Here is a 16,177-nt window from a genome sequence, read left to right as displayed (position 1 = left end):
TTCACTTAACATGATTTTTTTCAAGGTCCATCCAAGATCAGCTGAAAACGGTGAAATGACCGTTTTTAATAGCTGAGAAATATTCCATTGTGTATATATACTACAACTTGCTCAGCCACTCATCAGTTGTTGGACACCTGGGTTGCTTCCAGGTTTTGACTATTACAAATTGTGTTGCTAAGAACATATGTATACACAGATCTTTTTGGATGGGTGTGTTGGGTTCCTTAGAATATATCCCCAGGAGAGGAATTGCAGGATCATAGGGTAGGTCCATTTCTAGCCTTCTGAGAGTTCTCCAGACTGCTCTCCACAGAGGCTGGGCCAATTTACATTCCCACCAGCAGTGCAGGAGGGTTCCTTTGACCCCACAACCTCTCCAGCTTTTGCTGCTGTTACCTTTTTTGATGTATGACATTCTCACAGGAGTTGTCTCAATGTTGTCTTTATTTGCATTTATCTGACAAAGACTTGGAGCATTTTTTTCATGTGTTTCTTGGCCTTATGGTTCTCTTCTGTGGTGAATATTCTGTCTATGTTCTCTCCCCATTTTTGGATGAAGTAATTTGTTTTCCTGTGGTTGACATTGGCAAGCCCTTTATATATTTTGGTTATTAGCCTCTTGTCTAATGTATGGCATGTAAAGATCTTCTCCCATTCTGTGAGGGGTGTCTTGGTTTGGGTAGTGATTTCTTTTGCTGTGCAGAAGCTTTTTAATTTGATGTGGTCCCATAGGTTTATGCTTGCCTTAGTCCTTTGTAATTTGATTGGTTTCATTGAAGATGACTTTAAAATTTATGCAGAAAAGTTCTGCCAATATTTTCCTCTAAATATTTGATAGTTTCTGGCCTAACATCCAAGTCCTTGATCCACTTAGAATTTACTTTTGTATTTAGTGAAATATAGTCATCCAGTTTCATTTTTCTGCATGTTTCAACCCATTTTTTTTCTGCACCATTTGCTGAAGAGACTCTGCTTTCCCCATTTAAAAGTCTGGGCACCTTTGTCAAAGATTAGATGTCCATAGGTGTGGGGGCTTACTTCTGGGCTCTCCATTCTAGTCCACTGATCAGTGTGTCTATTCATGTTCCAGTACATAATCAAAAAGCAGTTTTGATTACAATGGCCCTATAATACAATTTCAGATCTGGAAGAGTGATGCCTCTAGTTCCATTCTTCTCAAGATTGCTTTGGCAATTCTAGTTTTTTTCTGGTTCCGGATAAACATTTGTAGCATTTATTATAGTCTCCTAAAAAATGTGGTTGGAATCTTGATGGTGATAGCATTAAATTTGCATATGGCTCTGAGTAGTATATTCATTTTGATGATGTTAATTCTTCCAACCCATGAACATGGAATACCTTTCCACTTCTTTGTGTCTTTTTCAATTTCCTTGAGTAGTGACTCATAATACTCAGTATACAAGTCTTTCACTTCTTTGGTTCGGTTTATTCCTAGATATTTTATTGTTTTTGTTGCTATAGTAAAAGGAATTGATTTTTGGATTTCAACTTCTTCTAACTTAGTGTTTGCATAGAGGAATGCCACTGACTTTTGAATGTTAATTTTGTAGCCTGACACCTTACTGTATTGCCTGATGATTTCCAAGAGCTTCTTGCTGGATTCCTTAGGTTTTTCTATGTATACTATGTCATCTGCAAATAGGAAGAGTTTGACTTCTTCTCTTCCAATCTGTATCCCTTTAATTCCTTGCTCCTGCCTGATTGCTATGGCAAGAACTTCCAACACTATGTTGAATAGTAATGGAATAGTAGTGGGCATCCCTGTCTAGTACCTGATCTGAAGGGAAATGCTTCTAGTTTTTCACCATTGAGTATGATCTTGGCTGTAGGTATGCTACATATAGACTTCACTATCTTCAGGAATTTTCCACCTATTCCCATTTTTGTAGTGTTTTGATCATAAAGGGATTTTGTATTTTGTCAAAGGCTTTCTCTGCATCTCTTGATATAACCATGTGGTTTTTGGTCTTGCTTTTATTAATGTGGTGGATCATGCTGATTGATTTATGTATATTAATATTATTACTATATGTATTAATATTAATAATATGTATTAATATTAATACATATTTAACATATATGTATATTAAATATATACACATTTAACAACAAATGTTAAAATTCGGAAGGCTCTTGCCGGGCCGGCTAGCTTCACGGCGGGAACAGAGACGTGGAGACAACGGCTGGGCAGGGAAGCTGTATTTCTTTATTCAGGAACAACGATTCACAAACTAAGACAAACTAATCACCAAACAGAACTCTGCTGTCTCTTTGCGGCGGCACAAACTCTCTTACTCTTGAACTCAGGAGCTCTCCAACTCTGGAACTCTGAAACTCTTCCACTGTGGAACTCTCTCTTACTCTGTAACTCTGAAACTCTCGAACTCCGGAACTCAGGAACTCTCGGACTCAGGAACCCTCTCTCGGGGTTCCTTGGGGCGGGGCCAAGCAAGCCCGCGAAATTCACAGGACTGATGCAATTCTCTTGGCGGGGAAGAACTACCCAATGTAAAGCATACAACAAGTACTGCCATAGCTGCGTCCCAAATATTTTGATAGCTTGTGTCTTCATTTTCATTGAAATCTCGAAACATTTGGATTTATTCCTTTAATACTTCTTTGACCCAGTAGTTGTTAAGCAGTGTACTTTTGAGCTTCCATATTTTGGGATTATTACTCATCTTTTGTTGATTGTTAAGTGTTAGTTTAATTACACTGTGGTCTGAGGAGATGCTTGGGATGATTTCAATACTCTTGAATTTGCTCATGCTGCCTTTGTGGCCTAACATATGGTCTGTCCTTGAGAATGACACATGTGGACTTGAGTAGAATGTGTATTCCAGTTTCTCGGGGTGAATGATTCTGAAAATGTCCAATAGTTCTAGTTTATCTACCTCCTTCTTTAGCTCCCTCATTTCTTTATTGATTTTCTGCCAGGATGGTCTGTCAAGTTGAGAGAGTGGGGTGTTGAAGTCCCCTACTATGATTGTGTTGCTGTTAACATATTGCTGTACCTCTTTCAGTAGATGTTTGATGTATTTAGATGGCTTCTCAATGGGTGCATAGATGTTAATAATTGTTAAGTCCTCTTGACTGACTGATATTCTGAGCATCCCTGAGTAATGTCCATCCCTATCTTTCAAATTTTATTTATTTTAAAGTCTATTGTGTCAGATCTGAGAATTTTCCCCTGTAGGGGGAAAGCTTCACAAGTGGTGAAGCAGTACTAAAGGTGTCTCTCTGTCTCTCCATCTCTCTATCTTCCCTTTCCTCTCAATATCTGGCTGTCTCTATTCAATAAATAAATAAATTTAAGAAATTTTTAAAAAAGGAAATGATTTTAAAATGAGAAGGAAATTATGTTAAATTCTACATTCTTTGGAAAACAATTTGAACCTGGAAGGGGTGTGTGTGTGTGTGTGTGTGTGTGTGTGTGTGTGTGTGTGTGTGTGTGTTTACTATTGAGAGAAAGGGGTTAAAAAAAAACAGGGTCCAGGTGGTGGAGCACTTGGTTGAGTGCAAATGTTACAGTGCATAAGGACCCAGGTTCAAACCCCAGTCCCCACCTGCAGGGAGAAACTTTCACAAGAGGCGAAGCAGTGCTGCAGGTGTTTCTCTGTCTCTCTCCCTATCACCCCCTTCCCTCTCAGTTTCTGACTGTCACTATCCAACAAATAAATAAAGATTAAAAAAAAAAACAGGGCATCATTCCAGCATGCACAGTGTTAGGGATCAAACCCAGGATCTCATGTCTGCAAGGCTGATGCTCTACTTGCTACTCCACCTCCCAGGCCATATGTTTTAGTGAAGCATCAGTTCAATTTTCTTTTACTTATTTTTCACTACTCCCATCACTAAAGGTCAGTGTCCCCCATCCCCACCCCCATAGATAACCACTACAGTTCTCCCACAGTCTTGAAAATAGGTTGTTTTTTTTTCACATTTGTATTTCAAATCTCTATATTCTGCATCTAAGTGAAACCATTCTGTAGTTGTCCTTCACCTCCTTTCTTGCTTCACTGAGAATAATCTTCTCCAATTCATACACTTTATCTGAAAGGACACAATATCGTCCCCTTTCATTGCTATGTATTATTGTTATTTATGTTTTTTTTTTCCTAAAGCACTGTTCAGTTTTGGTTTACGTTGTTGCTGGGAATTCAACTTAGGATCTCAGCAGTATCAGGCAGGAAAGTCTTTTGCAGGACCTTTATGCTATTCCCCAGGCCTTAGCTCAGAAGTTTTAAAGAAAATGCTTAAAGGGGCCAGGCAGTGGCACACTTGGTTGAGTGCACATGCTACAGTGTGCAAAGACAGGGTTCAAGCCTCTGTTCCCCACCTGCAGAAAGAAAGCTTCACGAATGGTGAAGTAGACCCACAAGTATCTCTTTCTCTCTCTCCCCTTCTCTCTCTCCTGCCCTCTCAATTTGTCTCTCTACCAATAATAAAGAAAGCAAGAAAAGAAAAATGCTCGGAAATGGTTTGGGAAGGAAGGGTATGGAGTAACTCCTAATTGATAATCACTTCAGAGATACTGACTTTAATTACAGCATAGTACCTAGGGAATTTTAAGTAATTACGTGGATCAGGGTGGCATAAGAAACACAGGTTTCCAGTCCAGTGGAAGGGACACAATATACAGAGACATGTTCAAATGTCAAATATTTCTCCAGTTCAGTAAGAAGCTCTTCCTTCTTTCAAGGGTCTAATGACATGTAAACAAGGCTCTGCCAACATTTAACTTCATTCAAAATCTCTCCCAATGGGTAATGAAATTTCCCTCAGGGATAATCATTACTTCCTGTGTACTCCTGCAATACTGTGAATATAAGTGGCATCATGTATAACCTGAGTTATAGGCAGCATGATTGGATGCATAAAGATGAGTGTATACATGAAGTATTAGAATAAAAAGCTCCTCAGAACTAGGAGATAGCTCACAAGGTATAATTCACACTATATCCTGCCCAAGGGTCAAACTGTAGTACAGTCATAGAATGCAATTGTCTTTTGATACATTAGAAACAAAAAATAAGGGGCTGGGCGGTAGCACAGCAGGTTAAGCACACATAGCACAAAGTGCAAAGACCCGCTTAAGGATTCTGGTTCAAGCCCCTGGCTCCCCGCCTGCAGGTGGGTCGCTTCACAAGCAGTGAAGCAGATCTGCAGGTGTCTATCTTTCTCTCTCCCTCTCTGTCTTCCCATCCTCTCTGGATTTCTCTCTGTCCTATCCAACAACAACAGCATCAGCAATGGCACCAACAACAACAACAACAAAATGGGAAAAAATGGCCTCTAGGAGCAGTGGATTTGTAGTGCAGACACTGAGCCCCAAAATAATCCTTTTATAGTAGCATCTAAATCATCATATGCTTATGAAAAAAGTTGTTTTGAATACTTTCCATAGAAAACCCCAAAAATATCACGAAGGCTAGTTACAGGTTTAAATATATAGATTATATTATGCCCATAATTTGGAAGTACATATTGATAAAAATATTTTCTTCCAAAGCTGATCTAAAGGGCAAACAAACAAACAAAAAAATCACAGTGAAAATCCATGAAGGATATATGGCAATAGCTAATTACAAAACTGAAAATAATATAGAATAGGTAAGAGGATTTTAAAGAAGTAAAAGATGTTATTTACCACCACAAATTATAAATATATTTTTTAAAAGCATATAATTACAAGCAATAAAGTACTGTGAAATACTGATATAAGAATACAGGACAGAAGCATAGTTCCAACATAAACTCTCTTTAATAAGTGGATGATGGGGCCAGGTAGTGTTGCACTTCATTGAGTGCACATGTTACCATGTGCTAGGACATGGGTTCAAGCCCTGAGTCCCCACCTGTAGGAGGAATGCTTCACATAGTAGTGGTGAAGCAGTACTGCAGATGCCTCTCTGTCTCTCTCCCTCTCTATTTCCACTTCCTCTTGATTTCTGGTCATCTCTATCAAATAAGATAATATGTTTTTTAAATGGATGCAGTAAGTTAAAAAAATAAAGAATGTTGGACATCTTGAAACTTTGGGAAAGTGGGAGGTGCTAAATTTTTAAAGTATACCATATGTACTCCATTAATTAATTTACAATACATGTACTGCATATTTACAAAATTTACGTTCTTGGGAGAGGCGGAACACATCACAGGAAAACTATGGATTCCATGTGAACTGATATGACTTTGCCCAGTGCCCTTCTGTGCACAAGCAGTCAATTCCTCAGACCTTGGAATGTGTTGCAAAGATCTCAGGTTCTCAAGTCAGAGAGACCTGAATCCATATGTAGGCTTTGTTTCCTTGATTTTAGTCAAATTTCTTCCTTCCTTCCTCCCTCCTTCCTCCCTTCTTTTCTTTCTTTTCTTTCTTTCTTTCTTTCTTTTTTTTTTTTTTTTTTTGTCTCTAGGGTTATCACTGGGGTTTGGTGCCTGCACTATGAATCCACTGCTCCTGGTGGCATTTTTTTCTATTTTATTGGATAGGACAGAGAAAAATTGAGAGAGGAGGGGAAGACAGAGAGGGGGAGAGAAAGACAGACACCTGCAGACCTGCTTCACCACCTGTGAAGCGACCCTCCTGCAGGTGGGGAGCCGGGGTCCTTGTGCTTTGGATTGCATGTGCTTAACCTGGTGCACCACTGCTTGGTTCACCTGGGTCAACTTCTTTACTTGTCAAGTTTTAGCTTTGTTTCTTTTCTTCCTTACTTCCTTCTTTTCTTTCTTTTCCATGTTGTAACTTTGAGCTTTGATTTATTTATAGCTTACAGGATTATAAGATTACAGGGTATAGTTTCTTAATAGTGAAATATAGGCTAAATATATTATCTCAGAGTTATTCTAGAAATAAATCAAAGATCATAAAGCAGTGCATGGATACCAACAAATGCTATCATTTCCTTTGTGTAGCAGGATCTCAAAGTGGTCCTAAGATTCCAATATTCCCTACTCTGTAATCCATTCCTTTCAGCATGCTAAATACCTTCATTGTATACCTGTAAGATTCCTACATAGTAAGAAAAAGAAAAAATCCTTTTGGTCTTAGGGAAGCAGGAAGTCATGTTGTCAGCTGTCAAGTGTTAAGAGTTGGTCAAGTAGTAGGATTCTGAGTATATCCTGTAAAGTCTAAGAGTGGTCAAAGTTGACAGAAAGAAAATGAGGGACTCAACTCTACAACCACAAGGAACCTAATTCTCCCAACAATAAGCTTGAAGGAGGAACATCAACTTCATATGAGAACTACAAACACAGTGATTACACACTTATGTGACCCTAAGCAGAAGACACAGCTAATCTGTGCCCAGATTTATTTATTTATTGGTTAGACAAGAGCTAAAGGGGGAGACAGAAAGGGGGAGAGACAGAGGGATTCTGCAGCCCTGCTTCACCATAAATGTATCTTTCTCCTGGCAGGTGGGGACCAGGGGCGAACTCGGGTCCTTGTACATTATTACATGTGCTCTCAACCAAGTGCACCACCACCCAGCCCCTGTGCCCAGATTTCATAACAAATCTATGCTGTTTAAAGCCACGGGATTTGATACATCTTTATGCAGTATGAGAAAACTCATGTCTTTGCAAACTGCTGTGCCACAAGGTGTACAGGATTTGTGAGCTTCCTTCCTCAGGATGCCAAAGCTTTCCTAGCAGTGTTGCACAATTTCCAAGAACGGCATCCTTAAGATCACCAAATATTCACAGCTCCAGCTGTCATCAATCTTCCATATGTTCTACTGAGAGAATTCCTAGAAAGAATATTGATTCATCACAAGTCGGGCAGCAGCACAGCGGGTCAAGCGCAGGTGGCATGAAGCGCAAGGACCGGCATGAGGATCCCGGTTTGAGCCCCTGGCTCCCCAGCTGCAGGGGAGTCGCGTCACAGGTGATGAAGCAGGTCTGCAGGTGTCTGTCTTTCTCTTCCTCTCTCTGTCTTCCCCTCCTCTCTCCATTTCTCTCTGTCCTATCTAACAATGAAGATAGCAGTAACAACAGCAATAATAACTACTACAACAATAAAAAACAAAGGCAACAAAAGGGAAAATAAATAAATATAAAATAATTTTTTAAAAAGGAATATTGATTCATCATTCTTACAGTCATTGTTTTGCAGGATAATCCTAGTACCTTAGCACAGCAATCACTGATGTAAGCATCACTGAACTTTAGAGTCATAAGCAGCCTTCTCAAGGTACTTAGTAATCTCCTTATCCTCACTGTATAGATAGAAACTCTGAAACTCAGTCCAGACCTCTGGTTCCTCTGTCCTAATGGTTTCTCACTGTAACCTTTCCCAGACCCAGGAAGTCAGTGCTCTGTGTTGATATGACTTAGTTCTTACTACGTGAGGTCTTTCCATAGCCAAAAATTTATTTTCTAGAAGTTTAGCTACTCTGGAAAATGAAATAAGGTATTACTTTGGCTTCTGAAGCATTTTAAGTCTCAATCACAATAAGCATCTTCTGCCTTATACTGTTTGGTATCTGCAGATATGAACCAATTGTGTCATGTCTTTTGTGCAGAGTAGTGTTCAATGTGTTACTATGGTAATTCTCTAAATCAGGTTTTAGAAGCACAGATGATAAATACTGTTTCTGGGTTTCATAACCCATTGTATTTTTAAAGGACTGTTTAATTTTTTTTTTTGGTAGAGACAGAGAGATAGGTAGGTAGAGAAAGAAAGAAAGACAGGGGAAGGGAGAGGTTACAGCACAGAAGCTTCCTTCAGTATAGTGAAGGCTGGACTCAAACCTAGGCCACACACTTTGCAAAGCAGCACATTATCCAAGTGATTATTTTTTTAAATACAATTTTGGAAATGCAACAGACCATGAATACATCCATATTTGCCAGTTGGCTGGAGAAATCTTCAATGGTTTTCTTTTTGCCCTTATTGGACCATGTCATTGGTGGTGAGCCCTGTGCTAGATTGCTGGGTTCTGAGGTAAAGAAAACATGACCCTAGAGTGATATTGTCACAGTACCTGTTTTCAGGAAATTCTTATTCGAGACGATGAACACATGTAAATAAATAAACAGTAGAGATAGTCTGGGCACAAAAATGTTATACCTTGTCATATTGGGGTACTAGGGAGAAAGAAACTAGATAGTCTTGTGTGTGTATCTGTGAAATTAATGAGATAAAAGAGAAATACCACTTGTATAAAGAAAAGTTGTGCAAAAGTATCAACCCTTAAGCAGAAGTTTTAAAGAGAATTCAGAGGACGTTTTAAGAAAAATGGGGGAGGAGAATGGAGGTGCAGTCAGTTAAGCATACACATCACTAAGTACAAGGACCTGAGCAAGGATCAGGTTTGGAGCCCCAGCTCCCCACCCGCAGGAAGGAAGCTTCCTGTGGCAAAGCAAGTCTGCAGATGTCTAGCTTTCTCTCTCCCTCTCTGCCTCCCCTGTTTTTCTCAATTTCTCTCTGTCCTAGACAATAAAATGGAAAAAATGGCCACCAGGAGCAGTGGATTCACAGTGTCTTCTCCAAGGCCCAGAAATACCCCTGGAGGTGAAAGAAAGAAGAAAGGAAAGAAGTAAGAAAGGAAGGTAGAGGGGAAGGAAGGGAGGGAGGGAGGATTATTTACAGGCAGCAGTACCCATTCCAGTGCACATATTTTTCAGTTCCCATAATCCAGAAACACTACTGAATAACTTCTCTTGTTTAAGATCTCTGAGTTGCTTGTGCTATGACTTATCCCACACTCCCTTCCTCTTCTCCATTGCCTGTCTGCCTGCCCTTCCTTTTCTTGTCTAAAACAAATGCATTCTCTGAATTTTGGTTCTTCACACACACACACACACACACACACACACACACACACACACACACACACACACACACACACACACACATATACACACACCCCAAACTTTTTCTCAAACACCTAGACCTATCCCGAGTTTCAGCCTCTCATTTTCAATTTCCTTCTAGATATATTGTCCAAGTTATCCTATGGGTTCCTCAAATAGGAGAGTTCTCTTTCATTCATTTGCACCCAACAATGACACCCTGCCATCTTTTAAAAACCTAAAAGCATTGTTTCACACCATGAAAGCATCCCTGATTCTAAGTAGATATGATTTCCAAATCGCACCCTACTTTACCGCTCAAGCATTATAGTGATGGAGAATGACCTTCTAATCTTCCCTCTTTCCCAGATGTCAACACCATTTTTTGACAATGAGTTTACTTAATTAGCATACCTCTGAAACCTAAGTCCAGTATTTACTGCTTGTTAAATTGATTTAGGAGGGAGTTGGGTGGTAGCACAGCAGGTTAAGTGGAGTGGTGCAAAGCACAAGGACAGGCGTAAGGATCCCAGTCTGAGCCAACTGCAGGGGAGTCGCTTCACAGGCGGTGAAGTAGGTCTGTAGGTGTCTATCTTTCTCTCCCTCTCTGTCTCCCTCCTCTCTCCATTTTTCTATGTCCTATCCAACAACAATGACAATAATAACTACAACAACAAAATAACAAGGACAACAAAAGGGAATAAATAAGTAAATGTTTAAAAAAATGATTTAGGAAACTAAATACTGCTATAAAGGAATTATTTTCTGTCCCTTTCTATCATTTATTTCTATCACTTATACCCATCTCTTCCAGAAAACTGTCTGTCTAGAAAAGGCCATACACAGAAGAACAAAAGAACAGATTTAACTTTCCTAATTGCTAAAGAAACACATCAGGAATTCCCCATTTACTGTTTTTATTTACTTTTTAAAGATTTATTTATTCTCTATTGTTGTCCTTGTTGTTTTATTATTGTATCATATTGATGTTGTTGTTGTTGGATAGGACAGAGAGAAATGGAGAGAGATGGGGAAGACAGAGAGGGAGAAAGACAGACACCTGCAGACCTGCATCACCGCCTGTGAAGCAACTCCCCTGCAGGTGGGGAGCCGGGGGCTTGAACTGGGATCCTTATGCCGGTCCTTGCTCTTTGCGCCAAGTACACTTAACCCGCTGTGCTACCGCCCGACTTCCTCATTTACTATTTTTAATAAGTCTTCTGCTCTTTACAGAAAGGACAGAAAAAGAACCACACACTGGAGAAGGGCAGGTTTACTGCTACATCCAGGCAATGACCACGAAGGAGGGAAATACAGATGTTAAAATAGATGATTAGGGGTTTCATAGACCACATGTCTTATTGTACATCAGGACCTGGGTTTCAGCTCAGCATCACACTAGAGCATCATGTCAAGCATAGAGAACACCAAAGACAGTAAACGTATGCTGTGGTGTCTCTCCTCTGTCTCTCCTTTTCTCCATTTGCTCTCCCAGTCTTTCTCCCTCACTCTTGTCCTTTCTCTCAAAAGATACAGGAAAAATTTGACTGTGAAGGCTGCTTCATATGCAAAGCTGTTGATTCATTCTCCACACTGCATTAATACACACACACACACACACACACACACACACACACACACACACACACGATGTGACTTAACAGAATTCAAACAAACTAAGCTCCTGTCTGAGTGAGTACACGTGCCTCTTTGGATTTAGAGCACCTATTACAATCTTATTTAAAAATATCTTAATTTTTTTATTTTGTAGTTGAAATGTCATATGCAGGGCTAAGGTTCAAACTCAAGATGCCACATGTGGTAGGCAGCACCCTACCATCTGAGCCACCTACACAGATGCAGAAAGTCTTCTGCAGGAATGAAGGTTGCTCTGAGGGAAGCACGTCTTGTATATAAAAGATGAGAATGAGGGCCTGTGAGTCAGGAAGTATGGGCAACCCTCCCAGGCCAATCTGTACTGAAATGCACACTAAATAACTGGATCTATTCACAAGTGTGACTGATCTCTGGAGAGGTCTACTAGTACCAAGACACAGAATAACGAGTTTGGGAATGTCTGACATATATATATGTACACACACTGGGGAGAAGGAGAAAGGAGCCGCAGCTCCCATCTACCATCCAGGGAGCTGCCCCAGTACGGTACTGGCCATAATACTCTCATATGGCAACACAGCTGGAACCCAGGGTCTCAAGCATGGTTAGTTGCTTGCTCTACTGAATGAGCTATCTCCCAACCGCACATGTCACTTTTACATGGATGATTACATAGAGCAATTGGATTCAGACTTTATGATTCCAGCACAAACTTAAAGTTACCTGAAGGTTTTTCTTAAAATAATGACTTCATCCACTATAACAGTCTCACAAGTGTTCCACTGATAGGATTTTCATGCTTTCCTGCTAACATGTGTTTTGCCACAATCAGTATTTATTATTATTATTTTATCAGAGCACTGGTATGGTGCTATGAGGGATTAAACTTGGGAATTCAAAGCCTCAGGCATGAGAGTCTCTTTACATACTCAAGATTCTTTATATAGGTTTTAGAACCTCCTCAGGCAACTCATTCCAGTATTCAAGCCCCACATAATGTAGAGTGCATTTACCCCTTTTCAATTAGTCTTAAAATAATGTTGAACTTTACTAGAGTAGGGCAACCTCCTGTGAAGAATTCTTTTATGCTACACTTATATCTCCCCTTTCCAGTATCAGGGTATTCCCATGAAATCATCCATGAAACCAAATTTTAACAATTTCCTACCATGTGGCAGACATTGTGCTGTACAAGAGGGTACAAGAATGAACAAAATGAGATTTGGCTTCTGTGGACTGAGCTCATGGACAATCTAGTCTAATTATAAAGAGAAAGGGAGAGGGAGAGGGAGAGGGAGAGGGAGAAGGAGGGGGAAAGGGGGAGAGAGAGAGAGGGGGAGGGAGAGGGAGAGGGGGGGAGGGAGAGGGAGAGGGGGGGAGGGAGAGGGAGAAGGAGAGGGAGAGGGAGAGGGAGAGAGAGAAAGAGAGAGAGAGAGACAGAGACCAGATGAGAATCAAATAACCAAAGAAAATAAACATGAAATTCTACCCATGAAGGAGAAGTTTGTAATTGTGTGGGGTTATGATACAAGGACAGTGTACTCAGAGAAGTCTTGACTGAAGAAGTAAGTGCTGAGCTGAATGAAGGAGCTGAGGTTGGAGATGCCTTGGGTAGGGGGAACTATAAGCAGGACAACTCTGTCTTTGTAGATCACTGCAGGGAAGAGTCATTACTGGAAGAGCAACAGGAAATCCATTGAAAGGTCTTAAATCCATTGATGGGAGAGAAAGAAAAGACTTGCATGTTGAAGTCATTCTGACTGGGAGAATATCAAGTGGAAGGAGCATTTTGTCTACTAGTGAGCTGATTGGGAGAATTCCTTCAGGGTGAAAGAAATAAGATCAAAATGGTGGCAGTGGAGCAATGAATTATTAGTCATCTGGGGTTTGAGGTGGGAACAGGAGAATGAAGCAGGGTTGATCACTGGGTATCTGAAATAATGAGACTGTAGTCCTATCATTCACTGAAAGCGGCGAAACTGTTAACAGATATCTCAGTCACCTTTGAATTTTGAAGTTCTGAGCATCAAGAGATTCCTTCACTAACTCTTTTGTTTTCAAGCACCTTTTAAAATGTATCTTCTGGAGTTTCAATATATTGAAAAGAAAGAGCATGCGAAGACAAAGGGCAATATTAATCTAAATCTGTTTTGCAGATGTTAACAAGTTTTCAAATCTGTCACATTCAGAAAGATAACCCCATTTACCTAATACATGTTAGTCACCCAACAAATTTAAGTGATTGATCCTGCAGTTGCACAAGCTCACTAACTCATCAGCTCCTGCAAGCAACCCTCCTGAGGCTGAACTCATTTCTCCACAGTGCAAAATATCACTCATTTGATAATGACGTTGCACCTACACTTTTACTCAAACTAAGTGCAGCCTCATTGATGGTAGAAAACATATCAGAGAAAGGGTTCTAATATGGATACAATCAATTTCTCAATACCTAGAATTTGGGGGGCATCAGTTAGAGTATAGGGATCTGCACACAACATAATAAAAAAAACAGAATTATATCTGGGGACTGGAATTCTAAGGGCAATATTGCCACTTAATTAGCAATGTGAAAGAAAACGAATTATTTTACCTCCTGGGCTTCAGTTGTCTCTATTAATCTGCAGATACAATGAGAAGAGACAGGGACAAGACCAACTTTCCTTATCTTTCTTGAGTAAATGTTACATCAATAAAGGAATTCACACATGAAGGAATGTGTGAAGCCAAGTGGATGGAATGAATAGAAAGTATCTGAGGCAACACTTCTTTAACACTCGCAAAACTTTCTCCCTGCAGGTGGAGACTGGGAGCTCCAACTTAGGGGGGAGAGAGAGAGACAGAGAGACACCTGCAACACTGCTTTAACACTCACAAAGCTTTCCTCCCGCAGGTGAAGACTGGGAACTTCAACCTAGGTCCTTGAGCACTGTAACATATGCACTCAACCAAATTCACCATCCCCAGGGGTATAATTCTAAACTATTCCCACCACCAATGATCTGTGCTCCTATCCCTCCCCCCACCTCTAACAGTACTACAGTAGGTTGACTATATATATATATATATATATATATATGTATATATATATATATATTTCAAGTTTATGTGCTTCAGTTTTCTATATTCCACATATAAGTGAAATAATCTCATAATAGTTATTCACATCCTTGCGTACTTCACTAAGCATAATCACTGCCAGTTCCATTTCGTTTGTCCTGAAGGACACAATGTAATGACTTTAAATATCAGAGGACAGAAGTAAGAACTGGGTGGATGAACACCTCTAAATACTTCATTAATTAGGTAACTTTAACTTTTAAACCACTGATGGTACTGAAGAAGTGATGCAATAAGATCAGTATTCTGATTTCAGAGGTGCAGCCAGATTGTTTTCTATCATGGCTTAATACTTCAAGGAGCATGTTGTTTAGAAATCTGAGTTCAAATTGTATCCCAACAACTTTAATAATCTCAGGAAACATAAGTGATTGAAAAAATTATTATTTTTTTATATTTATTTTATCCCTTTTGTTGCCCTTGTTGTTTTATTGTTGTAGTTATTATTGTTGTTGTTGTTGGATAGGACAGAGAGAAATGGAGAGAGGGAGGGAAGACAGAGAGGAGGAGAGAAAGATAGACACCTGCAGACCTGCTTCACTGCCTGTGAAGCGACTCCCCTGCAGTGGGGAGCCGGGGTTCGAACCGGGATCCTTATGCCAGTCTTTGTGCTTTGCGCCACCTGCACTTAGCCCACTGTACTACAGCCCGACTCCCTAAAAAATTATGTCTATCTCAGCAAAATCTGCATTTTGTTGTGGACTTGGCTTTACCCAGTCACATCCCATATAAGGAATCTGAATGCTATTATCATTCTTTCTTTTGGTGTCAGGGAACTCACACATCCATGACTCCACCCAACTCTAAGCTGACTCTTTCAGAAATAGATAGACAGATGAGGGGTGAGAAGGTAAGAGACACCACAGTATTGAGCCCCCTAGCCCCCCACATACACACAGGGCATTTGATTTACAGATTGAAACTCCCTCTCATGGTTAAGTGATAATCAGAGATGTGTGTGCAAACCTCTGTGAGAATTAGGAGAACAGTTTATGGGGGGTGGGGAATAGCAGGTGGAGCAAATAACACTGAGAATTTTCAAAAGAACAGCTGAGAGGCATTGATATAGAGAGGGCCAGTGCTGGCACAGTGCCAGGTATCCAGTTCCTCAAGGGATGCACAGATGTGTCCTCAAATTTAGGGAATTCCTAAGTTTCAGAAGTCCCTGTGGTATTTTTAAAAATAATAGGCTTGACTAAGTCATAGATATTTGCAGAAACTTAAAGGAGTCGTTTGTGAGAAAGAAATAGAATATAATCATCATTCTTCCTTGGGTCCTTAAGCCCAGTCATAGAACTGGAACCCACATGGCCCTACTCATAAAGCCCACCACATTGCTTCTGGTTCTCTCCAGTCTGACCTTGAGAGCTGACCTTGGGAAAAAGGGGAAGAAAGATTTGAATTCAATTTCTGTTAAAAGGAACTTATGACCCACTTTACTTCCCCTCTCTTCTTTCTAAATTTCTGTTGTGCTTACTCTGTGAGTTTGGGGCCTTTCACTCTCAGAACTCATTTTCATATCTTTTATTGTCTTTCTTCCCCTGCATTTGTCTTCCTCCTGTCTTTGTGTGAAGAGGCTGTTTCTGTTTTCTCTGTGTAGTCAACTGACCTTACAAGG

At 40.1% G+C, this 16,177-nt stretch overlaps 1 protein-coding gene across 5 annotated transcripts in view; it reads right to left on the bottom strand.

The window, feature by feature from the left end:
• FGF12 (fibroblast growth factor 12) overlaps nt 1–16,177 on the bottom strand; it is a 562,336-nt gene that overhangs the window by 275,289 nt on the left and 270,870 nt on the right. The gene's annotated exons all lie outside the window — the stretch shown is intronic.

Source organism: Erinaceus europaeus, chromosome 9 (genome assembly GCF_950295315.1).
Source record: "Erinaceus europaeus chromosome 9, mEriEur2.1, whole genome shotgun sequence".
Taxonomy (NCBI): Eukaryota; Metazoa; Chordata; class Mammalia; order Eulipotyphla; family Erinaceidae; genus Erinaceus; species Erinaceus europaeus.
Note: the sequence above shows the minus strand (reverse complement) of the source record. Positions and strands in the feature narration are given on the sequence as shown.